The sequence below is a fragment of the Grammomys surdaster genome, unplaced genomic scaffold, assembly GCF_004785775.1.
Source record: "Grammomys surdaster isolate TR1022 unplaced genomic scaffold, NIH_TR_1.0 211, whole genome shotgun sequence".
Taxonomy (NCBI): Eukaryota; Metazoa; Chordata; class Mammalia; order Rodentia; family Muridae; genus Grammomys; species Grammomys surdaster.
The window spans coordinates 3,314,286-3,339,676 of record NW_021604656.1 but is presented as its reverse complement, the minus strand read 5'-3'; the positions used below and the strand labels follow the sequence as shown (position 1 = coordinate 3,339,676).

Here is a 25,391-nt window from a genome sequence, read left to right as displayed (position 1 = left end):
GGGAGGGAGGTGGGGGTGGGAGGGAGGTGGGGGGTGGGGAAGGGCCCCAGCCACGAGCAGGTTCCTTGGCACCGCTGCATCCTGGGAGTCTGTAGTGTGTGACCCTATCCTTCAGTTTGGATTCTAACCCGGGAAAGGACCCACCTTCACAGGCTGCCAGTTTGCAAATTCTCCCCCTTTGCTCTGGAACCAGATGGCTGACCGACAATCAGTCTACCCCAGCTTTTGTCTTTATCCTCTATGGTCCTGAGCAACGTCCAAAGTTATCCTATTTATTCTGTCCATCTGCTTGTTTATTGTCTGTCTTTCCCACTGTGAGAGACTCGATGGCAGGAACTCTGTGGGTCTCTCAGTGTCTAGTCTGGCACCTGGAGACGCTCACAGACTGCTGGGCAGATTAGTGAATGGGAGGACGGGTGGATGGGCGGGGCGGGGATGGTCTGTGCTTGGAGGTGGAGTTGATGAAGCATTTCACCAAGCAGGGCTCCAAAAATAAAGGGATCCGAGCTGTGAGACGAGAACCCTTGAGGAGAGAAAGGCCCTTCCTTCTTGGGCTAATTGTGTGCGGTGAGCTGAAGCACCGCAGCTGCCGGGAGACCAGAGCCAGGGAGGTCCTGAGGGAGGGATGCAAACCCAACCCCGGGGACACCTGCTCTCCGGCAGAGAAGAAACCCGCTAGGGGCTGGCTGTAGGCTGTAAAGGCAAAAGGATGCTAATGTCACTATTTAGAGACGAGATAGGGAGCCCCAACGCTGGACTGGGCAGGATGGGGGGCACTGGTCCTAGAGGTTGGGGAGGAGTATGAGTGACACAACTGATCTTTACTGGTCACCACAATGGAACCTAGCCATCATCCACAAGTAGCCCCTCCTCTGTCACTGCCAGAATACCATGTGAAACATAGTTTGCTAGCTTCTCTATAACCAAGCACAGTGACTCCTCCGAGCCTGCAGCCCAAGAGAAGCGGACTAGAACTAATGAGAGTTTAGAACAGAGAGGGTCGGTATTGTGACAGGAGGGGGAAAGGGACCTGTGGATGTTCAAAAAAAGAATGATAAGAGAGAGGGAGGAGGAGATCATAGAAGACTTTCTGCAGGAAGTGATACGTCAGCAGACAAACAAGTGAATTTAGCAGCAACCAGCTGGTATATATTGTTCAGTCAGCACAATATTAATATTTTTGTTAATTGATAATATTTGAGAACGAGTTTCTAGTAGAAGTCTGGGTTTGACATTTTGCTTTAAAAATGAATATAACAAAATGAGTAAGACCAAACCAAAATAAAACTTGATTTCCTGGTTCTCAAGTGTCAACTTTGAATATGACAACATCAAAAGACTGGACAAGCCATTTGGAATTCCTCAGTTAGTGCATCTTAGACCTTCAGCAGTTAGGTCAAGAGCCACTGGTTCGATTTCCTTATCTTCCCTAGAGCTCCAGTCTAGAAGATTCTGGAATCCTGTCGGGAGCTTATGCACTGGCCCCTGATTGGGATGGTGACCATGGTCCAAGCCAAAGTGAGTGAAAGGAGACCCCAGGGACTGTCCCCAAGAGTCAGGCTGAGAGAATCTCATTGTTGGGGCTCCCTGGGCTCCTCAGAGGGGCTCTTCAGAAAGCTTGGGTTTTCTGGAGTGCCTTCTTCCTTCCTTTGGCCTCAGCTCTTTCTCTTGCATGTTGTCTGGTCTGGCCTTCATGCTTGCTCTTGGCCAAGAGTACACAGGCAGGCCTCCTGGGCTCCCCTGAGACCATGACCCCCAAGCTCAGCTGTGACTGATGCATCCCACAGGAGGCCTCAAAGTAGCCATCTCAGCTCCTCTTCCAGAGCACTGCTGTTTCTTTGACTCCTAATCTTGCTGCGCCTGGTAGCTAGTCTTCCCTGAGTCCATGGGCATCTAACAACATTTGGGAACCTCCTTTACAGAGACCAGCATGCCTTGCGTCTGATGCTTATTATCAACATAGCTGAGCTTATACAAGACACTTTGAGGGCTGATGTGAACAGTTTGGGGGTCATACCTCATTCTTCATAATGCTAAGCTGGCTCAGGCTACCTCTTCCTGACCCCCAACTCCCCTCCTAGGGGAACCTCCTAGTCATTCATTTTTAAGATCTGCCTTGCTAGATACCAGCAACCTGAGATCTGTTCCAGCCCTAACTTCTAGCCATGGTCCAGGTCCTACTGACTTTTAGCCAAGCTGCTGTCTTGGTCCTTGGACCTCTGGCTCAATCAGGAAACCCCAGGAGCTTACTTCCCCAGCAATATCCCTCCTTCTCAGGAGCCTCCATGACTCCCTCCAGGAGATGCCCTGAAAGGATGATAGCATGGTAGTGAGAAACATCCCTGCCTCTGGGCTAGCCTGGGCTCTGAGCTAAGGGACTCCTACAGTGTTCTTGCCCCTCAGTGCTTCCTTAGTCAAGGGCTATCTTGATCTTTCTGACTCCTGTACATTTTGCTTATAACGCTCCATAGTCTGTGCCTATCAAGATTCGTTTCACCATATCATCTTTAATATAGATGCTTTTAAAAAAGGAACATGAGATCCATTTTAAGCAACAATCCAGTGTAGACCCTTCTTGGTTTATGATGGGGTCATATCCTGGTAAATTTATCATAAATTGGGAATACTGGAAGTAGAATCACATTTAAACACCTTCTTGATGGAATGCCCCAGCTTAGCACTGCGGATCATGGTCAAGTATTGTGTTTCTCTTTGTAACTTTGTAACTGGGTGGCTGACTAGGACCTGGGCTCTCTGCCATTGTGGGGCATTGCTGGAGACAGGCTCACACAGCATATTGACAGCCCAGAAAAAGATCATAGTTCAAGATTCGAAGTATTATTTCTTGTGTGTGCATGTGTGTGTTCTTGTGTGCGTGCCTGTGTGTGTTCTTGTGTGTGTGCATGTATGTGTGCATGTATGTGTTCTTGTGTGTATGCCTGTGTGTGTTCTTGTGTGTGTGCCTGTGTGTGTGTTCTTGTGTGTGTTCTTGTGTGCGTGCATGTATGTGTGCATGTATGTGTTCTTGTGTGTGTGCCTATGTGTGTTCTTGTGTGCGTGCCTGTGTGTGTTCTTGTGTGTGTGCACGTATGTGTGCATGTATGTGTTCTTGTGTGTGTGCCTGTGTGTGTGCTCTTGTGTGTGTGCCTGTGTGTGTGTTCTTGTGTGTGTGCCTGTGTGTGTTCTTGTGTGTGTGTGCTAGAGGACAGCTTTGGTGTGGCTTCTTAGATACTGTGCACATTTTAAAGAATTGCATTTATTTATTTATTTATTTAATTTATTTTCTTATTTGTTTGTTCGTATGCTCGCATAGAGGTCATAGGGATGGACACCTTTGGGAGTTGGTTCTGTCTTCCTACCACATAGGTTTTGGAGACTAAACTCAGGCTGTTAGGCATGGAGCCTCATCTCTCACTAAGCCAGCTCACTGGCCCTAAAGATGTAGCCTAGGCTGACCCTAAACTCATGTTCCTCTGGCCCCTGCTCCATTACCATGTTCTACTGGTATGTGTCACCCCAACTGGCTTTTTTTTTTAAATACCTTTTTTTTCTTTAGCCTAGGACTGGGCACTTGCTTTTTCTCAGTGAGTGAGCTTAGCTCCAGGTCCACACACATGAAAAAGTTAGAGTGAAGAGAAGGAAATAGGAACTCAAAGTTTTGACCATGATTGGTGTTTTATGTAGATTATCCCCTCCTCCCCCACCCATGGTTTATTCATTCCCTACCTCAATGATTTCTGCCCTACAAGTATTATTCATTTCCTTGGCAGTTCTCTTTACACTGATTTGCCTTTTTTTTAAAAAAAAAATGCACAATTTTATCCTAAAAGAAAATGCTACATTATTTCCATAAATTGGAGTTTGACATATGGCTTCCATATTTCCAATATGCATCGATTGTGAACTGATATAATAACGAGCATACGTCTGTATACCATCCAAAGTCATCTGGCGTGGCATCAATCCTGTGCACACCAGCCTTCGGGAAGCTGCATCTCAGCTAAGGCGGCACACAGTCCTGGGAGGATGTCCTACAGACGAGAATAAGGAGAATCGAAAGTTTCCTTCCTGAAGCCCCAGGGGTAGGGTGAGTGAGGGGTGTCTACCTCTGGGTGTTTAAGCCTTTTCAACTCCAGTACTTTTCAAATATATGTCTTTTTAAGTCCAAAGACTCCTTTAAAAAAAACTCTGGATGAGAGTCCAGTATATAAAACATTGAAAGCAGACATTTGTGATTGAAATGGGGCTGGGAATCCAGGGCTGCTTTGGGGGGGGGGCTTCCCTTCCACCAGTGTTGTCGTCCTATTAATGTTTTATGAGACTTTCTCAGAAGCCTGTGACTCATAGGGACATCAACAAACCCATATCTGTTACCGTCCCTTGGTCCTGTTTAGTTCAACTTTCTCTGTAGACTCCTAAGGATCTGTGCTGTCCTTCCTGGTCGAGCCTTTCTGCTTTTGGACTTTGGCCACCTTGGTATTTTGAAATATTTCGTCTTGCCATCTTGAAATATCCTGCTGGCTTTCTAAGCTTTGCTCTGACCTCATCGCTTATCCATCAGCCACTGATATAACTGCCCAGTGTCTGAGAGGGCACAAAGGGGACAGGGAAAACTAGAAGATCATTCCTCTCTTGGGGTTTCACTGGAGTGGGAGACAGACACAGACATGCCCAGAATGCAATGGGAGTCCCCTGCTCACCCAAAATTCATTTATTCCCCAGATGTCTGTCCTTCTCAGGGCCCTGGTTGCATTCTGGGAAGTGACTGAGTCAGTTAAAGTGCCTCTAGGATGCTGGCAGACATCCTCGCTGTGATGCCAGAGGTCTTAGCCTGTCCCCACCATGGTCCTGAGACACTGCACTCATGAACTCTGGAGTCAGGGTCACTGCTCACTCAAAGCCCACATCCTCATCCCAGCATGGGCTGCTGATAAGTTTCCCAGCGATTGCCTGGCTCCTGACCTTGGTTTTCTCCTCTCGTTGCTGAGCTTGCTTGATCCCCTAACTTAGAGGTCCTGATCCCTATGAAGTGGAAGCTCCTAAAGGGAGCTTAGCCCAGCAAGAGAGGAGCCTGTTGGCTCAAAAACATGGGAAGATCTGGACAGAATTTCAGTAAGTTATAAATATTTCTATTGATAGTCTACCTCACTGTACCCTCGACCATACCAACGCTACTACACACTTCTCTTAGTCTTGAATATGGTCCTGGTCCTCTCTGAGATACCCTGAAATATCCTTAGAATATCATCGTTGGGGTGGGGGGATGTCTTCCTCATGCTATAAGGCCAGATCTCAGCTCAGCCCAAGTTCTAGAAAGGTTTGTCTTGGTAGGCCCATGCACATTACTAAGTTCAAAACCACACAAGTCAACAAATGCCAAGTGAATTACATAACTGCTCAAATCAAACCAAGTCAGCCATCTCTAGCTGGGGGACACTTGCTGTGTACCTCTGCTTATTGGTACTAAGCCAGACTGTTAGCAAGAGAGAGAGAGTCCAGCAGTGAACCGGATATGCTCGAGACTCGTCAGGAGTGTTTTTGCTTTGTATCAAGATTCCAGTCACAACATCCCCTCAGCACACTTCTTGCACATGAAGGGCTAGAGAGGGGGTCCTACGCTTCTGACCTTCTTCCTAAGGTTTGCTGTAGAGGTCTGAATGCTGGTAACAAGCTGTAGAGTCTTTAGGAGATGGGGCCTGCCTGATGGAAGGTCCCTGTTAGTGTCATAGGTCCTCCTCCAACTCCCGGCCTTCACCAGGTGCACAGCTGTTATCTCCCACACCTGCTTCTGAAGAGAGGACAGCTTCTACCACTGTACCTTCCAAATCATGGAGGACTGGAATCTCTAAGACCAGGAGCCAAAATAATCTGCCCCTCCTGAAGTGGCTGGCTGGGGTTCTATTGTAGTGACTGTTATGCTTCTCAGCCACCTCCAGGAGTATAACTGAGCACCTCAGAGGCAGAGCTGACTGGCCCCTCCCCCTTTAGGGTCTGCTGTGGAAGGGTCTTGAGTCCTTCAGCCTCCATCAGTTGTTTATGTGCCCACAAGCCTTCACGAAGCACCCAGCAGACCTGCTTGGTACTATACAGACATTATTTCATTTAATCTCCTGTGACAATTATATTGTCTAGGTCTCTGGGTAATCAACATAAATCTAGAGACATTTAAGTGGCCAGCTAGAATGTAACTCAGCCCCGACCAAACCATGCTCTTCGTGTCTCTGTCTGGTGTCCATTAGAACAACTGGATACATTATGGTCCCAGTGCTTAAAGAGACACATTGTATACGGAGGGAAAAAGAGGAGGATTAATGGTGTTTTATGGGAGGGCTGGATCCTACCTGACTAGTTTATTAGAGTTCTTTGAGAAGTGAACTATATAGGGAGATAAATGGTGACTTTCACAGAAAGCCTTTGTTAAGTTTCCATCCCAAAACCTATTAATAAAATTGATTCATTATAGAATTGGGCAGAAGTGGGCGGCAAGTAGGAGGGAGCCTATTTTTATATGGATAGAGAACTGGCATAGAGACAAGAAGGAATGTGGAGATAACGTAGAACTAGGGTGCTCCAGGAATGGCTATTGAGTTAGGTTTGACTATAGCTCAGTCCACAGGTATTGAGCACACAGTGTGTGCGAGCCCTGATCCAAACACAGGGCAGCTCAAGTCAGGGAGACTTCTCAGTACTTAGAGGCTCTGAGGAAGGCTGTGCTGAGAGGCCCTCATGTTGCAGGGACAGGATGCTGCTCAGGGGAGCCGCAGAAGGTGGCTAGGGAGCGAAAGACTGCCAGGCTGTGGTCAGCAGGCTGGCGATAGTATCAGTTCTGTCATGGGACTCTCTGAGGAAAACCGGGTAGGTCCCTAACCCTCCTCAGTCTCCGTTGTTTTGTTTGTTTGTTTTTTCCTGTACAGTGACGTGTTGGTTCTGGTGGTCTGGGAAGGTGGAATGCTCTGAATAGAGAACACTGGCTTGAAACAGGAAACACCAAGGGGAAAGTTTCCGTTTCTCATAACCAAAATGCCCCCTCTGCCTCTGCTCTGCGATGGGATCTCTATTCCTCGCCCCTCCCCCAACCACAAGGCAGAGAGCCATGAGGCTATGGCGCTGGGGCTCAGAGCCCAGCCTGGGATTCCTCAGTTGTCTGTGAATGACTCAGTGTCGTAAATAGCTCCCATCTGGATGAGCCATGGTATCTATAGCGTTCAAGCGATCCCTGTAACCACACACACTCTTTCTGTGCAAATATGTGGATCACTGTATGCTAAATATGAGGTGGCCTGGAGACGGTTCCTCCTCTTAAAAGACTATTTGCTATGAAACTCGAGGCTGTTTATTTAAAGAAACAAGTTTACAACTATGCACATTGGATTACTGGTGGTGGGTGGTGGGTGGTGGGAAGAGACACTGGGGATGGAAGAGTACTGGGGGCGGGGGTGATTAAGCTTGGCCTGCTAACGTGCAGGAGAGCCAAGGTCGGCTACTCTGTCCATGGTCCTTCTGTCTTTGTGGAAGCGGGTAATGGACACCAGTACTGAGATGTGGCGATGGGGACAGAGAGGAGGAGGGAGAGGAGGAGGGAGAGGAGGAGGGAGAGGAGGAGGGAGAGGAGGAGGGAGAGGAGGAGGGAGAGGAGGAGGCTGCTGTGATTCAGCAGAAAGAGCAAAAAGCCCAGCCCCACCCTCATTTTACCACACAGGATTCATCAATTGCCTCATTCATCTGTTAAAAACTGACCAAGTCCCCATGTCCACGGGCTCCTGGACCACAGACAAGAAGAGGAGACTGGAACTCAGTCTTAGCCACCCACCAGTCCTGTGCACTGGACTACTCTCTGAGCTTCAGTTTTCTCATCTGGAACCAGGGAGGAGAACACCCACCTCGGGCTTTGAGAGGAAGCATTTGATAAGATAATGAACCAAAAGATGAAGCCAGAACCATCGCACCATCCCGACCCAATCATCTCACTCCGACTTAGAAGAAGAAGAATAACCCATTTCATCTTAGGCCTCGGCAAGAGGCTCCCTGAATGCTACCCATGGTTATGACCTTGGGCAGTGCCCTTACCTGTGCTTCCTGGATGAGCTGGGATGCAGGAGCCTCAGACACCAAGCAGGGTAGATAGCATGTCAGAGATGCTCAACTTCCTAGAGAAGGAAAGAGGATTTGGAGCTGAGAATACAGCCAGGGGCTGGGCTTCCTACGTGAACATGACATCCAGTGTCCTCAGTCACTGTGGTCTCCAGGCAAGGCTATCACTGCTTTTTTTTTTTTTTTTTTTTTTTTTTTGGTTCTAGCAAAGGTCTGGGTAGGATGGGCCTCTGTCTGGCATCAGATCAAACTCCTGGCTCCCTCTCCACTTAACCGGCTAGCAGTTGCCTATCTTGTTTACTGGCTCAGGAAGGGCTTGGATGGTGGCATTAGGGTATCTGGTGTCAACAGATACATTCTGTTGTCAATCATGTCTGATTTCCAGTTCTGGCTTTGGGGATATCTACTGCATCTCCCTGAGTCTCTGCTTCCTCTTCTGTATAATGGGGCTTTAACAATGCCTACCTCCTGTGTGCCAGCTGGATCCTGGCTGCAAAGGCACATAGATGAAAGCTCCTCAAATCCTAATTACTTCCCTCACTTCAGTCCTGGCTGTGCCAATCTTGCAGTAAGACGCCAGCATTGGCTCATCTGTGTCTGTTTCCAGGCCTTTCCCAAGGTCTGGCAATGTCAGCATCCAGCCAGTGTTTGTTGACTGAGCCTGCTCCCATGGTCTGGTAGACCTGTCTTTACACACTGAGGATTAGAGAGGTCTGATTTAACCAAGCGCAGAAGTGGGAAGGCAGTTGATGGTCCAGTTCACATGGAGGTATGCATGGAGCTGGGATCCCAACCCACAGTCCTCCCAACTGTCTGTCCAGCTGCCAAACTCAGGGCCTGGGGGGCTTCTTCTTGGCTGAACACCAGATGTAGGCTCTTGTGAGGCCTGCAACATCTGCTTACCCAGTTCCTCCCAACGCACCTGTCACTTCCTCCTGAACTCCCCTGTCTTCTTTCCAGTAACAGGTCCACTTCAGGTACAACTGTCATTTAACAAAGTGGGGGCTGAGGTTCAGAAGGAAGAGGGGCTGCCTGGCTCACAGAGGCACACTGTGTGGTAGAACAGGGAGTCCCACAGAGATGAGTCTAGATCCTTTGTTTCCATTCATCTTAGGCCCATGGACCCCTCCCCCACATCCTATGTGACCATGTTTAACCTTCACCACACCAGCTTCAGCCCCTAGCTCCACTCTTGGAATAGGGGCTCCTTCAGGCTGCTCTCCAAAACCAGCGACTAAGCAGGTCATGGTAGCTGTCTGATGGTGGGTGAGTGAGAATACCAGGCTATGTTCTAAGGCTGGGATACAGCGGTAAAAGGGACAGTCGTGATTCCTACTCTCAGGGGAAAATCGGCAACGGGATTGGATCCATGGCCAAGTTTTCTGATTGGCTGGGGTGAAGAGTGGGGGCTGTGTGTATGTTTGGGGGTGACAGAGGGATGGAGGGACTACATTCTTTCCAGGAACTGGATCTAAGTGCAAATGGTGACTTGTGTGTCTTTGGGTTGGACCACCTGGGTACAGGGTCAAGTTCCTGACCTTTGAGAAGTCAACAAAGAAGAAATGGGTGGTAGCATTAACCGCTTGGTTTCAACCTCTTATTGAGTCCCAAACAGCTAGTACTTTAGTTGCTAGCACATAGTAGGTACTGGTACATAGTAGGTACTTAGTCAACTGTTGGATGAAGGAGAGAGTAGGCAGAGAATAGGTCAAGTCTCAGACTGACTAGCTCCTTCCACAGGATAGCTCTCCTAACTGCACAGGGGAGGGTCTGTCTCAGCACTCTCTTGACCATCTCACTATCTGTCCAGTGTCATAGCTTCTTTCTGCAGAGGATGACAAAGAGGCTCAATAAGGACCTGACTCACAGATTGCCCCTGGCCTTCTCTAGAAGTGAGATGTAAAGAACTGCCAAGAAGGCAGCCAGCTGAAATACAGCTTGAGTTCCACTCTACTGCAGGCTTGCCAAGGCTAGCCCTCTCCAGAAAGGGCAGGGGCCTCCCTGAGAAAATGAGCTGAGGGCTGAAACTTAGAAAGACCAAGAAAACAGTTGAATGGAAAGGGCTTGCCAGATTGAGGGAACATCATCTGCGAAATCATGGAGAGAGTGTGGTCCAGTAGGGGAATTGGGAAGCATGTGGCTTGCCTTGAGGCAGGGTCCTCGGGACCCATTTGTAAGGAGTCTTAGAGCAACCAGGGAGAGAACCATTGATGGGCCTCGGAGTTGTGCCTCTGGGTAGTGGGGGATGGGATGTGAGTGCAGGGGAAGGAGGGAGCTTGCCAGGTTATGGGCAATGAGAAGCATGGGACAGACACATGGGAGGAGCAGAAGCAGGCTCTGTGCTTGAGGAGGTATGGGCTCCGGAAGAAGGGACTCAGCCCGGCTCCTGTCCCAGCCTCAGCAGCTGCTAGACTGTTCCCCAGTGGCAATCTCACAGTGTTGACCTCAGCAACATCAGCTTCAAAGGGCTCCCACCACCCCTGCCCTCACTGGCCACTCATTTCCATCCTGCTACCTTGCTGGGTTTCTCACGTCCTTTCTGTTTCTTCTGCCTGGTGCTTCATGCTTGTCCCATGGCCAGCTTTATATGTACATAGATAGACACACACACACACACACACACACACACACACACACTTGAGATGTTAGCTTCATTACCTCTTCTTGGATTCTTCCCCGGATGTTTTTGTTATACAGACCCACTCTGTGTTACATACCCACTTCTTTAATTCTCTCAGAATGTATAGAACCTGGCAAATAATTTTATGTGTTTGTTTTCTTTCTCCCCATTAGACCTGAGCGATTTGAAGGCCAGGCCCTTGCCCTGGATCAAGAAGGATAGCTTAGGAAGACACTTCTGGCTTTGTGTTTACACATTTGGGAAACAGGATACATTTACTATACACTGTTACTTACAGCATGGAAAAGACACTCATACACAGCCTGCCAAAGTCAAAACAACACCAGGGACCCCACCAGTCTTTCTCCTCTTTATAGATTATGGCTTTGAAGTTCAGAGAAGGATGGGACAGATCACATGGCCCAGCTAAGGGTGGAAGGATGGGCCTCTCTGCTGTTGGAAAGGTGCCTGGCCCTGTACCCTGCTCTGAGTTCGGCATAGAGAGCTGGCTCTGGACTTCTCTAGCCATCTGCTGCTTGAACTGAAAGACCCTACTTGCTTGCCTGGCTGTCACAGTTTCCCAACGAGTCAGCCACAGGAATTCTAATGGCTGGTTTTTTTTTTCTTTTTTCTTTTTGCAAAACACAAAGGCCTGCCTCTTGCAAATGGAGAAATGCATTTTCTCTGCATTGGCAATTACCACACTGAAGTCTAGGCAACCGTTTTCATCTTGTAGGCACATTACCAATATTAACTTCTGAACACTCTGAAGTGATGCTTGTCGCGGACTGAGGGTGCAGCGAGGGATGTGCACACATTGGTGTCTTTTATCATAAGAGAGAACCTGGGTTTGGAGGGGCTCGGGACAAACCTTTCTAGCTGTTTGATCTGTTTTTACGGAGGGTGTTTGCTCATTGCCTTAAACGCATTAATCGTCTCAAGGATTTGAGGTTCCTGATGTTTCCTGTTCCATTTGGTCTCTGACTCAGCAATGTATTATATAAATATTTACTGAGAATATACTAGGAATTCTTATAGGCTCTGAGGATGTCATGGAGGAACAAAATATAACCTGCCGTTGCCATCCTACAGACACAGGGGACACAGATGGCAGAGTCCTGTTGGTAACTGGCTGTATGAGTGTGGGTAAATTCCCTTCCCTCTCTGGGCCTTGGGGTTTTTGTTGCTTTTCATTACTAGGCTCCCTCTTGAAACCTTCTGATAGCCCTCACTTACTACAGAACATGATTGCTATCTCCAGCCCATGACTGGAGATCCGCAGAACTGGGCTCCAGCGGCTGTGCTTTTTGCAGGCTAGCCTGATCTCTTTTGCCCCCTTTTTATTTAGCAGTGACCACACTGCTCTTTCTTTTTTTGTTTTTATTTATTCTGCATGTGTGGTGCATGTGATTGTGTTTGTGTGTATGCACCCCCCCCCCTCTCTCTCGTGTGTGTGTGTGTGTGTATGTGTGTCAGGGTTATGTGTGTGTCAGGGATGTGTGTGTATTTGTGTGAGGGATATGTGTCAGGTATGTATGTATCAGGTGTGTGTGTCAGGGGTATGTGTCAGATGTGTGTGTTGGGTGTGTGTGTGTCAGGGATGTTTGTGTGTCAGGGGTGTGTGTGTTGGGTGTGTATGTACATGTGTGTGTATGTGTGTGTGTGTGTGTGCTCGCACCAGAGGTCAATGCCAGGTGCCTTCCTCACTTGTTTTTCTACTTTTTTTTTTTTTTGAGACAAGGCCTCTCACTGATTTGGGAAGATTATCTGGCCAGAAAGCCCCAGGAAGCTTCCTGTCTCTACCTCCCCAGCTCTAGGATTCCATGTGCACACAACCACACCCAGCTTTACAGGTGAGTGTTGGGCATCTGAGCTCAGGTGCGCACACTTGCACAGCAAGCACCTTGTGAAGGAACCATCCTCCAGCCCTCAGACTTACTCTCTGAGTGCCAGGGCTCGCTGAATGTCTCATTGTTTAACCCTTACAGAACCCCCTTGAAGGAGGGACTTGGAATCATAAGAACGAGGAGGTGGAGGTGGAGCCCTCTGTGGAGGGCTGGGATCTAGGTTAGGCTGTCTAGCTCTCAGGCCATGGATCTCTCACTGCTACTGTTGCCTCTGCCTGTCCATCAGCTGTGCCCCTCTCCTCCCCCAGGACAAACTGATACCCACTGCCTGTGTTGGAGTTGGTCTTGTACATGAATATTCAGATGCTGAATTCTGTGTTCCAAGATCACGTTGCAGTCTGGACATGGACATTGTATTGACCATGTACTGTAAGGAATGTTCCCTAATCTCTGATTGGACAATAAAAGGCTGGAACCTGTGACTGAGCAGGAGAGAGAGGCAGGTGGAACTTGAGATCCAGTAAGGGGGTCTCAGGTAGGGACCAGGAGGAGAAGGAAAAAGATAGAGAAAGAAGGTAGCTGTGAGGTACGATGGACCATGAGGATGGTCCTCATATTGAGGACACACATGAAACAGAGCAAGTGTTACTTGGCAAGTAATGGGGCATTTATCTGGTTATTAATAGGCAAGACAGGTTATAATAGTCTCAGAACCTGCTCTGTTTAGGTTTGTAGCATGTGAATACAGTCTGATGTTTTTTTGTGTTGCTTACTCGGGAGCTAAACAGGAAAGAATGGAACAGAACCCCTTCCTCCATAAAATTACTTCACTATATGGCACCCAACATGGGACATATACGCCAAGCCTAGAAAACTCCTGGCTAGGAAGGCAATTGCCTAGTCAAAGAGTAGGGAAAGACCAAGAAACCTCAGTCTGCCTGCAGGGGGCGTCCCAGAAGCCCCTTCGAGCAAACCCTTTGCTTCAGTGATATGGCTCATGCTGGCCCTCGCTATGGGGGTGATGCTTCCCTTGTCTGTTTGACTGTGCTGAGCACCTCAAAGCAGGAAGTCAGTACCTCATCCTCCCTGCCTTCTCTGTTCCTAAGTCAGCATCCTGAGCCATCCACTCTCCATACGGCCAACAGAGACTTATTTAAAAAGCAAAACCAGATTATATCATTTTTTTAAAATGTATTTTTAATAAAACTCCACCTTGTGACCATGGCTTAGAAGGAAGGTTCTGCTCTGTTTAGCCCTGGCCTGCCCTCCCCTGCCGAGATCTCATCTATGGCTGGTTCTCTGCACACTCACTCTCTTCCAGACATACTGGCTTCCTACCTGTCTCCAAACAGTCCAAGCTTACATTTAGCCCTTTGCTCTTCTCAGTCTGCTTCTCTACAGTCATGACTCTGTTATTTGGACACCAGTTCGATGTCACCGCTTCCATATTGTTTTCAACGATGGTGTCTACTTTGAGTCTGTGAGTGAGCCCCAGGAAAGCAGGTGTCACATGTGTCTGGTTATTCGGTGTCACCTGCACCTGCAGTGCTTGATGTGGAAGAGCTAGTTGGTGACTCAGTGTCTTGAAGGAAGAGTAGAGTCCCTCTGAGGCAGCCTGCATGACAAATTTGGCTCTGTTAGCACATCTGGATCTGGTAGTTCAGGCTAACTTCATAGGCTCACGCTAACTATCTGTCACTAGCTTCTCCTGCCACAGTCTTATGCCCAGGCATGAGGCAAGTTCATTGGCTACTTTCTGCTGACTTTCCTTCATTGGGGGATGTTAAGAGCTTCTTGCCTGTTTCCTCATTTGTCTTTTTTTTTTTTAACTTAGGGTAACTTATGGGATATTATCTTTCACAGTATTGCACAGGCCAGGGGCTCCCCTGAAAAGGGAAAATACTAACTTCTGAATCAGAATACCAGAGCCCAATCAAGACACAGCCTCTCAACATGGCTGTCACATTGCAGTAGTCACTGGAGGGACTTTATACTCTAAAGAGACACAGAATTCCGAGTCCTGCCAGAGCCTGGGCCAAACACTACTCATTGACTACATCAAACGAGCTGCAGTCTGTAGCCCAGAGGGAGGTGTGGCCACATTCAGAGCAAATGGAGAAAACCCTTCATGTTCATGGGGCAATCCTATCAGGACTAAAGAAACTGAGCAGAACTCCACAGAGATGAAGTATGGGTGTCTAACTTCAGAGCTCTTTGCTAACAAGAGCCAGAGAGCCACCTGGGAAGTAAGCACAGTGGCCAGAGGCTTGGTGCCACCAACCTACCTTCAAGTCACTTCTAAAGCCTATAAAGGAAGCTTGTCAGGTCCCAAAGACTAGCTGCCACACACGGACGACCTTCATCCTGGAGACCAGGTAAACATTCCCTGCCCTACTTTTAAGAGCCGGGGAAGGAAATAGCATACTGCTGCGTGTACCAGGAAACCCAAAGGCCAAATCTTCTAAGCAAATAGTGAACTGAAAAGCTGTATGTATGATCCAGTCAGAGAGCCTGGCTCTGCTCTCAGTACTGGGGACACCCATGTTTCAGTAAAACGTGACTTATTGATCACCACGCCTCCATTGTATGAATTTGTGATGAAGGTCACTTGGAGGGGAAACTCAGTTTTGCCTTACAGGACTTGGTTTGTGTTTAGATTTCCTTTCTGGATACTGGCTGGCGTGCTATCATCGTACAATTCTGGCTGCGTAACATTTTTCATCTCCCCACTCTTCCCAAAGTAGCTTCTTTTAATGTATGTGTCAGCACAATATGGCTTATTCCTCAAAACTTCCTGCTGAGAGCGGGAGAGAACCGGAGGAAACAGGGAGGTCAAGATTTAATGACATCTAAGGAGGCACAGCATCTGGGTGACAGAAGGGGTTACTGATGCTGAAAATATCTCTACACACTATGATAGGAAGTCTTAAATGATGTCTCAGGCTTTTTTCAAAAATAAGTCAGTGTGTGTATGTATGTGGTATATGTCTCTTTCTGTGTGTGTTGGTGTGTATGTGTGTGATGTGTGTGTATGTGGTGGTGATGTGTGTGTGGTGTATATGTGGTGTGGTATGTGTGTATGTTGTGTGTATGTGGTATGTGTGTGTGCGTATGTGTATCTGGTGCATGTGTGGTATGTGTATGTCTATATGTAGTGTATGTATGTGGTATGTGGTGTATATGTGATATGTATGGTGTGTGTGGTGTATATGTGGTGTGTCTGTGAGTCTCTGTGTGTGTGAGATGAAAGTGGATACGGGTATAGGGGAAGTTAAATTGGTCAACCACCAAAGCTGGATGGTTTCATCTCCCTACTCCATTCCCTCCCTTTCCAGGGTCTCCTGAAGTACAGGCTAGCCTTGAACTCACTTTGTAGGCAAGGATAGATTTGAACTCCTGATCTTCCTCCCCCCATCTGGGATTACAGTGTGTGCTACTTTGCCGGGTTTATGTGGTGCTGGAGATCAAACTCAGGGCTTGGCACATGCTGGGCTGCTGCGCTAAAGATTGAACCACTTCCCTAGCCCCTATTTTTTCCCCTCTAGTATAAATATACTTGAAATCTCTCATCCTGAATGGCACTTTGGGGACTGGCCTCAGCCTTCCATCCTGGGGACCTTCTGGCATGTTGACATCACCCCAGCGGCTGTGATTTCATACCTCCAGGCCTTTACACACAGCTCCATCTGTCTGCCATCTCTTTTCTCCCACAATCCAACACTCCTGCTTCGGAAATCCCACAGCCTTGTTTACTAGCCTGAGTACTTATCACACCATATTTTAATTTTACTTTTTTGTTTCCTCTGCTGGCCTGTGGCATCCTTGGAGCACTTCTTTATCCTCCAAAAATGTGTCCCCGAACATGTTTTCAGAAAGAATAATTAATGATGACAGCTAACCGGTTTATTTATACTTTCTCAGTATTGATGTGCCAGGCACCGCACTAAACTCACTGCATAGCTATGACATTAAACCTTAACCCAGTGTGGACTGTTAATACTATTCAAGGTGCCCTCCGGAATAGTAAAGGAGGTTTCAGGAGGTTATTTACCTGTCGCGGTGTGCTACCAGGTGCTAAAGCTGAGGCTGGGTTCAGAATAGAGCTCACCTGTTCTTCCTGGTATGGGTCCGTATGGTTGCAGGAGTGAAGGAGCCTGGGTTCTAGGCTCAATTCTACTACTAAATTGCTGAGTGATTTTAGGGGACACCTCTGCTCCCTAGGCCCTGTCTGCCTGCGAGAGTCTTTGAGAGAACTAGAGGGTCACGTGATACGAGGGCCCTCCCAGCTTCAACTCCCGAGAGGAGATTTTTCTTCTCGGGTTGGTTTTCTGCCCAGGAACTGGCTTCCCTGCCTGGGAACCTCCCAGCTTCTCATGCTCAGCCTCTTTTCTGGTTAATTGTAGTCTCTCTCAGAGCAGAACTGCGTTTGCAACCTGCTGCCCGGGTCGCTTCTGCTTCCTCCCTCCCTGGCAAGCTCGGATTTTTCTTTAGGTGGAGGTGGAGCCCTGATCCAGAAGGAGGGGAGCCTGCCGCGGCCCGGCTCCTTCCAGCGGCTTCCCTGTTGTTTCTCAGCCCCTTCCCCCTCCCTCCCGACGGAAACTCAGCCTCACACTTTCTAGGGATGTTCCGGGGACAGCGGGAGCCAGCGGTTGCAGCCAGCAGCCGCAGGCTTCTGGGTTGGTTTCTCCCAAGTCCGCCACCCGGAGGTGGGGTGGACATTTGCAGGAAAGGGGAGCGGCGCACTCATTCCTCCCAGTGCAGACTAGGCCCAGTTCGCCCTGCTGGAGCCGGGAACCCTCTTGTGCCGGTCCCCTTCACCCTCTCTCCGAGTCCTAGCTGAGCCCCGCCATTGCTCCGCCAGGCCTCGGGGACTGCAGACCCAAGCTGGGGCCGCGGTGGTGACTAGGCCTGGGTCCAGCGCACCCGCGCCGCCGCTCGGGGAGGAACGGGAGTCCCCGACAGGGCAGCCTTCCGCCCCGGGAGCGCTCAGGCCCTGGCGCTGTGCTCTGTGGGTCGCGGCCGGGATGCGGCGTCCGGGCGAGTCCCGGTGCGAGCGCGCAGAGCCCCGGGGGCGGCTCGGACCCGCTGCGCACCGAGCTCCGCCGGAACCCGGAGCTGTCCCCGGGGCGGTGTGGAAGGGAGCGGGGCAAAGCACTGGGGAGGGAGAGGCCGGAGCGGCGGCGCGCAGGGCTCCGGGCAGCGCGGGCCCTCGGCCAGGGTCTCCCCAGGCCACTCGGCTGGCGACGCGGAGCGAGCGCGGTTTACGAACCTGTTGGAAGCTGCAGTTCCTCCGCGGCCGACCAGGGCGCCCGGGACCGAGGCTCTGGCGCGCCTCTCCCTCCCGTCCTCCTCACTCCTCCGCCGAGACGCTCCCTCCTGCCGGGCTTAGCGCGAGCCACGCGGGGGGCGCAGGGCCCCTCTACTGTCGCCCCGAAAGCTGGCGGAGTTGCAGGGCACACAGCTCAGAGGCCTCCCCCAAGGGCAGCCGGGCTCCCAGGGAGACCCGAGCTTCCTGAGAAGGGAGGCGGGGGCTGGCTGCTGGGACAACAGCGAGAGGCAGAAGAAACGGCTGGGAAGGCAAGAGGGAGACGGGGGAGTTCCCTAGACTCATAGCTCTGCCTTGAAGTTTGGGGACACGGGATGGGGGTGTCTGTTGCTAGGGCATCCCAACTTGGAAATCTCTTTCCCCCATCTCTCCATATCTGTGGCCAGTACACCTACCTGTTCAACTGTAGACTTCACTCAGCTCTGTCTTTGGTATCTCGGATATGCCATTAACTGTCCCCCAGAGAGATCTTTCTGAAGATAGAATATTTAAGGTTATTCACTAGCAAAAGGCCGAATCTCTTCCCTGGTTCTCAAGGATGAGTAGACTCATCCCGGGCTGCTTGGGCCTTACCTTTTGGTAGCAACCTTACTACTTAGGTTTAGTCCACAAAGTGAAGTGACCTTAGTGTCAGTGAACTCTCCCCGTGCTGTAGGATCAGCCTGTAAGTCCCTTTACTAGATGTTTGGTCGTATACTATTTATTTATTTCTACCCCAGCTACCGGTCTTGTAAAAGCTGGATCCATATTTTTCTCAAGATCTCCACCACCTAGCACACAGTAGTTGTTCACTTGTAACTGTTAAACCAGGGAACTCCCTTTTCTTCCTGGGACCGCTCACTTGATTTCCGTGTTTCCCTCGCAGCCTCCAAGGCCCCATTTGGCAGCTTTAGCGCCAACACTTGTCCTCTGAGTCACCGATTTCCCTTCCAATGACCTCAATTTCCACCTTAAGCGGCATAAAAAAAAAAATCTAAGTTGCTATTTTCTTTGCTCATCACCCTCATCATTGTCTCTCACAGGGATGAGTCTTTCTAGTCATTTGGAGTTTAGCTCGAATGCTCAAATACCACTCTTCAAGGAGGCCATCTCTGACCATGTGTTTAAGCAAAGTGTGTTCAACACATCTGTAGATGATAGCATCACATCACGATACAATTTACTTTACGATTTTCCTTTGCTGTACAGATGATAGAATTTCAGTTCTTTAGTAGTTATGACTGTCTGGAATAGATTGACAGCCATTCCTTGTTATCCATGGGGGATTGGTTCTAGGAACTCGATACAAAAACCTGAAGATGCTCAGATTTCTTCCATAAAAATGCATAAGCCCTACCCAGGCTTCCCATATGCTTTCTTGTGGAGGCAGGGTCTCATGTAGCAGAGCTGGTCTCTCCTCCTGCCTCCACCTTCTAAGTGTTGGGATGGCGGGCATGCGCCACCATGCCTGGTCTTCTTCCATGCCTCCAGCTGTCTTTAGAGGACTTCGGTGTGATCAGCTGTGAGACTTCTGAACAGACTTTATCTTAATCTGCACACCACAGACTCATGCTTGGGGAGGCTGGGGTCCTGTGTGGGTGACTATGAAGTCACTTCAGAAGTCACCAGAGAAGGCTCAAGAAGAGGGGCACATATTGCTCCTTAGAAGGGAAAACGTAGCCGGGAGAGCCACTTAGGGCATTTTGTCAGGCAATAATGGGATATACCACAGGCTAGGCAGTTCATCATGAACAGAAATGGTCCGGGTCATTGTTCGAGTGGCTGGAGAGTCCAACACAGAGGAGTCGGCAAAGGCCTTTTGGCTATGTTATTGAGAGAAAGAATGAAAGAGGAAAGGAGGGGGGAGGGAGAAGGAAGGAGAGAGAAGGAAAGACAGGGAGAAAGAGAGAAACTTCTAATGTCAAGCTCTGTTACAATGGACATTTATCCCGTATGAGTTATAAAGCCACCCTGAGCTAATGCCTACCATAAGATATTACCTACTTCAGTGTCTTAAGAACAGTTTCTAATACATGAACTTTGAGAGACATGGTCAGTCATGGAGAACTCACAGATATGTGACTGCATGGAGTCACAGGCTTCAACTATGGCTGTTTCCTATCCTGGGCAATAAAATCAGACTAACAATGACCTTCTCCTCCCCACCCAGGCCAGTTCTCACCAACGCTCTTACTTGGGTACATGACAGCCTCATGCAGTGGGCATTGTTCTGACCATTTTATACACCAAACAATCGAGGGCAACAGAAGCAGATTGACTTGACCAAATCTAACAGCTTGTAAACCGTGATACTATACCATGATGCATGCTGGGATCTAGAGCTAGGCCACAACTCTTTGCATCTAGGAATTCATATCACTAGGAGACACAGACTGAATAAACAGGATGCTGTAGCCCAAGAGTTACTTTCAACCAGGAGAGGGGTGAGCAGTACAAACAGACAGACACGCAAATCAGGATACAATGGAACCTGAATACCAATTGCAAATGGTGGAGCACTTTCCAGATACGACATACTCTGGTAAGAGTTTTACATGCTGTGTCTTAGCTGGTAATCATTCTGGCTTATCCTTCTCTGTTTTACAAAGCAAACTGAAGTCACGGAGCTGGTGGACCATAGGATGAGGCTTAACCTGCATTTATTTGGCTCAAATCTCCAGATCTGAATTCTAAACCACCGAATCTGAGTTTCTGGTGATCAGGAATGGCTGAAGGTCCGCACTGGGTGATTAGACCCTGTCAAGCCTGCATGGGGTGTCCGGATGCCTTCGCCCCTGCTGGGAAACCTTCCTGTAGGGAGGGCTGCCATACAGTGGAAGGGATGCTAAACTAATGCTAAAGGTTACAGAGGCTCAAATGAAACTTTTAAGAACAAGCAGACAAAAGGAGAGAGCTTCAGATAGAGACAGCATATCCTAGGGCCTTGGGATGTAAGAATGGAGGTATCGTTCTATGTTTGTGGGCACCGAGTTGTATGTTTCATATTGTTTGCTCATGAAGAGGCTGCAGGATGGGAAGTCAGCCTGAAACAGGCTCAGACTCAGATATCACCATTTCATGTCCCAAGCAGCGAGTCCCATTGATGGGAGAGGACTCCACGTTTAACAACGGCCTGTGATATCCTCGGTTAACCCACAGGAACGGTGTTGTCCTCTCCAATTTTCAAAGAGCTTTCTACAGGTGCCGCAAGCCGCTCTGCAGTGATACGGATCTGAACCTCCACGAGGGGTGCTGTGCGTGCCTGCGGTTCTGAATGGTCAGCAAAAGTTGGCAGCAGACCTGGACCTATGCAGGTGTCCAGTAAACGTTGGCCGAGAATGAAGAACTACAGGCAAGGAGTCTAGTCCAGAGGCAACTGCTTCAAGAGGCAGACAAAGGGGAAGAAACGCACGGGTCTTTAGAATATGTGCTCTAGAAAGCAGGAAGCTACTGATTCCCACCTCCAAGCTACTGGGGGGAGGTTAGGATTCAGCTTTCCAAAATGGCTTCTGAACATCACAGCTCATTGTACAGAAAAGCATGTGGGCACCAGGCTCCCAGCACCTGACCAGGCCTGGTTATATCTTTTGGCTCCTGGATTTCAGTACTAGTGGTGTTCTCTGCTGTGTGGCAATCACATCATATGTCATCCTTGGAGTTTATGTTCTGAGAGGGTGGCTGCTGTGCTAATGGCACTCTTGGCTCAGGTACAGAGATCTGCCTTCTCTCCCTCCACCCCTCTGGGAAGTGCTCTGTGCTGTGGGAATGGCTGACTTGCAGGGCTGGCTGGGCTCAGTTCTGTTCGCTCTGCAGCAGAGCTGCGGTTCAGTGTCTTGACTTGCACGTCTCGCGTTCTCAGTGTGAGGTCATAGAGGAAGATTGTCCCTCAGTGTTCAGACGGTGGTAAGATGTCTCCTACGAGAAGGCAGACCTGCCCGCGTTCTCTGAGGTGGTTTCTCCTCACCCCCGATACAGAGTACGATTACCTCTCATTTTATTTCTGATGACAGTTTCTGCTCTTTGAAATGTCTGGTCACTTATTCATCATCCCTTCCTTTTACTGAATCCCATCTCTACGGGAACCGAGTCTGCCGTGTTACCCCCGGACCTGTTCTTTCAGTCTGCTTTATGTTGCTATGGTACCTGAGACTGGGGAATAAACGTGTGGAAATTGATTTTCTGAATTCTGGAGGCTGGCGAGTCTGAGATCGGTGAAGCTAGCACACGTAGGGACAAGTACTATGACCCCGTAGGAGGAACTAAGACTATGAACTTATCCCACGAGCCCTTGCCTAGCCAGTGCGAATCCATCCAGGACACTGCCCTGCTGCAAGGTACCTCTTCCCAGTACTATTGCACTGGAGTTTCAGGGGACACCTGTAGCTAGCAGCCACTGTAGTGCAGGGTCGGGTAGGATGAGGCCTGCCCTTGGCACCTTCCTGTTAGGTCATCACCATCAGAGCAATGCACGGCACCTCAGAAAGTCTAGCACAGGACATACCAGCCCTGAGTGACAGACTTTTCACCTTTATCCATTTCACACTTGACATGTTTTTATAACAAGTATTTTATATTGTATTCATTGTATGTCGTTGTGTGGGCAATATGTGTATGGGTGCTGGAGGCTAGACATGGGTATCAGAACCTCTGGGGTTACATGCAGTCATGAGCTGCCCCATGTGGGTTCTGGGAGCTGAATTCAGGTCCTCTAGAAGAGCAGCAAGTGCTTCTAATGACTGAGCCATCTCTCCAGCCTTTACTGTTTCCGTTGTTGTATCGACTCAACTTATACCCATTTTTAAGAAGGAAACACGGAAATGTAAATCTTTAACACGTATATTATATCTCATTTAAATCCTGAAATGGGAATTTGAAGGCAGAACTCTCAGCCTTAGTTCACGGATGAAGAAGCAGACTCAAGAACCAATATGGTGACTGTTCATTCAGACTACATAAAGATAGCCTGGTGATGCTGGTGCAAATCCAAGTCATAATGCACTTCCGAGACCATGCCACATGCAATTGTGATGTGCAATTTAGTAAAGGATTAAATATTGCCTTGGGGAGCCATGACTTGTGTTCTAGGTAGGTCTTACCTCTCACTGACTTCTGACGTTAGGGAAGCCACGTGAAGCTAAGTTTCCTTATATGCCTGGCAAGAGTAACATGGAATGTGCTTCTTGGGATTATTTATGGAGAAGGACAAATGGTGACGTGCCTGTGAAGTGCTCACACAGGAAGAGATCGGTAACACTCACTTCGCTATTTCAAGACCTTGGAGGAGAGTTGCAAAGCGGTCAGATGTGCATTTGATGAGTTAATCAATTTCCCGCTGTATGGTTGTATGTCAGTGTCTTCAAAGCAGGATTTTGGACAATGATTCTTTTATGAGGGAAAGAACAAGCACATCTGAGCTTGTGTTATGATCAGTCTTGGTTGTCAAGATGACTACATCAAGAGTCATCTGGAACCCAGGATGCTGGGCGCTCCTTCAAGGAATTTTCTTAATCAGATGGTTTGAAGCAGGAACACCCACCCTAAGTCTGGGCCTCACCTTCTGATGGCAATCCAGACAGAAGGATACGGAAGACAGAAGCTATGCTTTCTGCCTGCTTGCCTTCACTCTAGTCTGTAGTTCACCTATCCTGTGGCTGTAGCCAGTATTAAATCCAACCTCTTAGGATTCTCAAAGTAGACTGACGGCCAGGGATTCCAGCACTAGGCTGGGACTGCCGATATGATCTGGTTTCAAGGACTGAACAACTACCAGGTTCTTGGCCTTTTCGGACATGAGACAGCCATTGTTTAGACTACCTGGATCACATTGCATAAGCAGATCTAGTAAATAGCCCATATATATAATATATATACACACATATTATATGTATGTGGAATATATGTAATATATAATATATTCCTTCTGTCAGTTCCTTGTATAGAGGAAAATAACAGGCCCAGGGGAAAGGGACTTGGTCAAGGACAGAACTTGACTTCAAACCTCAACACATCTGACTCTCAAGCTTTAGAAGAATGTGCATTGTCAAGGTACTTGGTCCCTTCCCCTGGGCTCTGACATTACAACTAATCCCCTCTCCATTGTGTCTGCTGCAAGGGGAGAGAGAAATCCGCAGATAATCTCTAACCCTCATTTGAGCCAATAATCACACCCATTTATCTCCCCATAAAGCTGCTTAGTGCAAGGTAGCTGAGAGGCCCAGCCAGCAGGGCCTGCAGCTTCTCTCAGCTCTGGCTGTCTATAGCAGGGTATCTCTCATGACTCTTGGGAGGCTGACCCCACAGTGAGGACAACAGCCAGCCACCCTGACTCATCGTCCAGGATGGTGTCTCCAGAGCTGGAAACAGTATTCCTCATTGCCCTCTGGGGAGCAGAGAAGCAAGATCTGTGGAACAATTCCTGAGATGCAGAGCTCTCTGAGCTTTGGTTTCCCTATCTGTAAAATAGAAACAAGTGCCTATGTGATGCGGAGCCCTTAAAACCCCCTGAGATGCTGCACGCAGGTCTGGGTTCCTGGGATGCTTCTGCCTCTCTGCCAGCTGTTCACAGCAGCCTGTGGGAAGTTTAGACACTGAGCACTCTCAGGCAAAGTGAGGGGCTAGCCCACTCTCAAAAGGCACATGAGAGGATTTTGAGACAAGTTTGGCTGGCTTGATGTTAAAGAGGGAAGAGAAGGATTTTTTTTCTGCAGGTAATACCCCACCTACTGCTGCCATGAGAAACAGAGGAGAGTGCCCCCTGAGCAGCTCCTGAGTGAGGCGATACCCAGAGGCTCATCTGGATCTGCTGGCTTTGAGGACGCTTAAACTGTTTTCATCATGTCTGCAAAACTCTACAAATAAGAGCTTTTAATAGATATAAAATAGAGATGGTGGGTGCACTCCTTTCATCTCAGTACCTGGGAGGCAGAAGCAGGTGGATCTCTAAGTTCAAGGCCAACCTGGTCTATATAGTGAGTTCCAGGCTAACCAGACCTACTACATAGTGAGACTTTATCTCAAACCAAAACCAAATCAAATCAAAATGAACAGGAAGAGGTGACCAGCTGACCACACTCATTAGTTCAGTAATATGCACACGTGCATTCTGTCTTTTTCTTTTAAGGGTTTCACTGGTGGGAGGCTAGGTCCTGGTTTGCTCTGAAGTCAGCAACCTTTATGCTTCAGCTTCCTGGGTGCTTGGATTACAAGGATGAACTAGCACGTCTGTGTTCAACGAAGATTCATTTGATCCCTACTGTGTGCCAGTTCCTACTATGTACCATGTATAATTCCAGATACTAAAAATTGATCACCAAACAAAATAGGGCGATGAACTCCATATTCAATGGTGTGTGAACACCATTGTGTCCCCTGGATGTCCCCTGGGATGGAGGAGAGACAATAAACATGGAACTGTGTGAGATGTTTCTTACAGTAACTGTTATGGGAAAACGGAAGTTGAGGGGCCCAGCTGGGCTGAGGGCGTGTACTTGCTTGCTTAAGGGTCAGCAAAGACCTCATATACAGGGTG

The 25,391-nt window shown here is 48.7% G+C and overlaps 1 protein-coding gene across 1 annotated transcript in view; it reads right to left on the bottom strand.

Moving 5' to 3' along the window:
• The window catches only part of Cplx2 (complexin 2), a 74,855-nt gene extending 57,007 nt beyond the window's left edge, over nucleotides 1–17,848 (bottom strand). The window contains exons 1-2 of the mRNA XM_028772122.1: nucleotides 17,828–17,848; nucleotides 8,068–8,147 (exon numbers count right to left, since the gene is read on the bottom strand). The gene's annotated coding sequence lies outside the window, so the exon portion shown is untranslated. The remainder of the gene's footprint in view (nucleotides 1–8,067; nucleotides 8,148–17,827) is intronic.
• Between the last annotated feature and the right edge of the window lie 7,543 nt (nucleotides 17,849–25,391).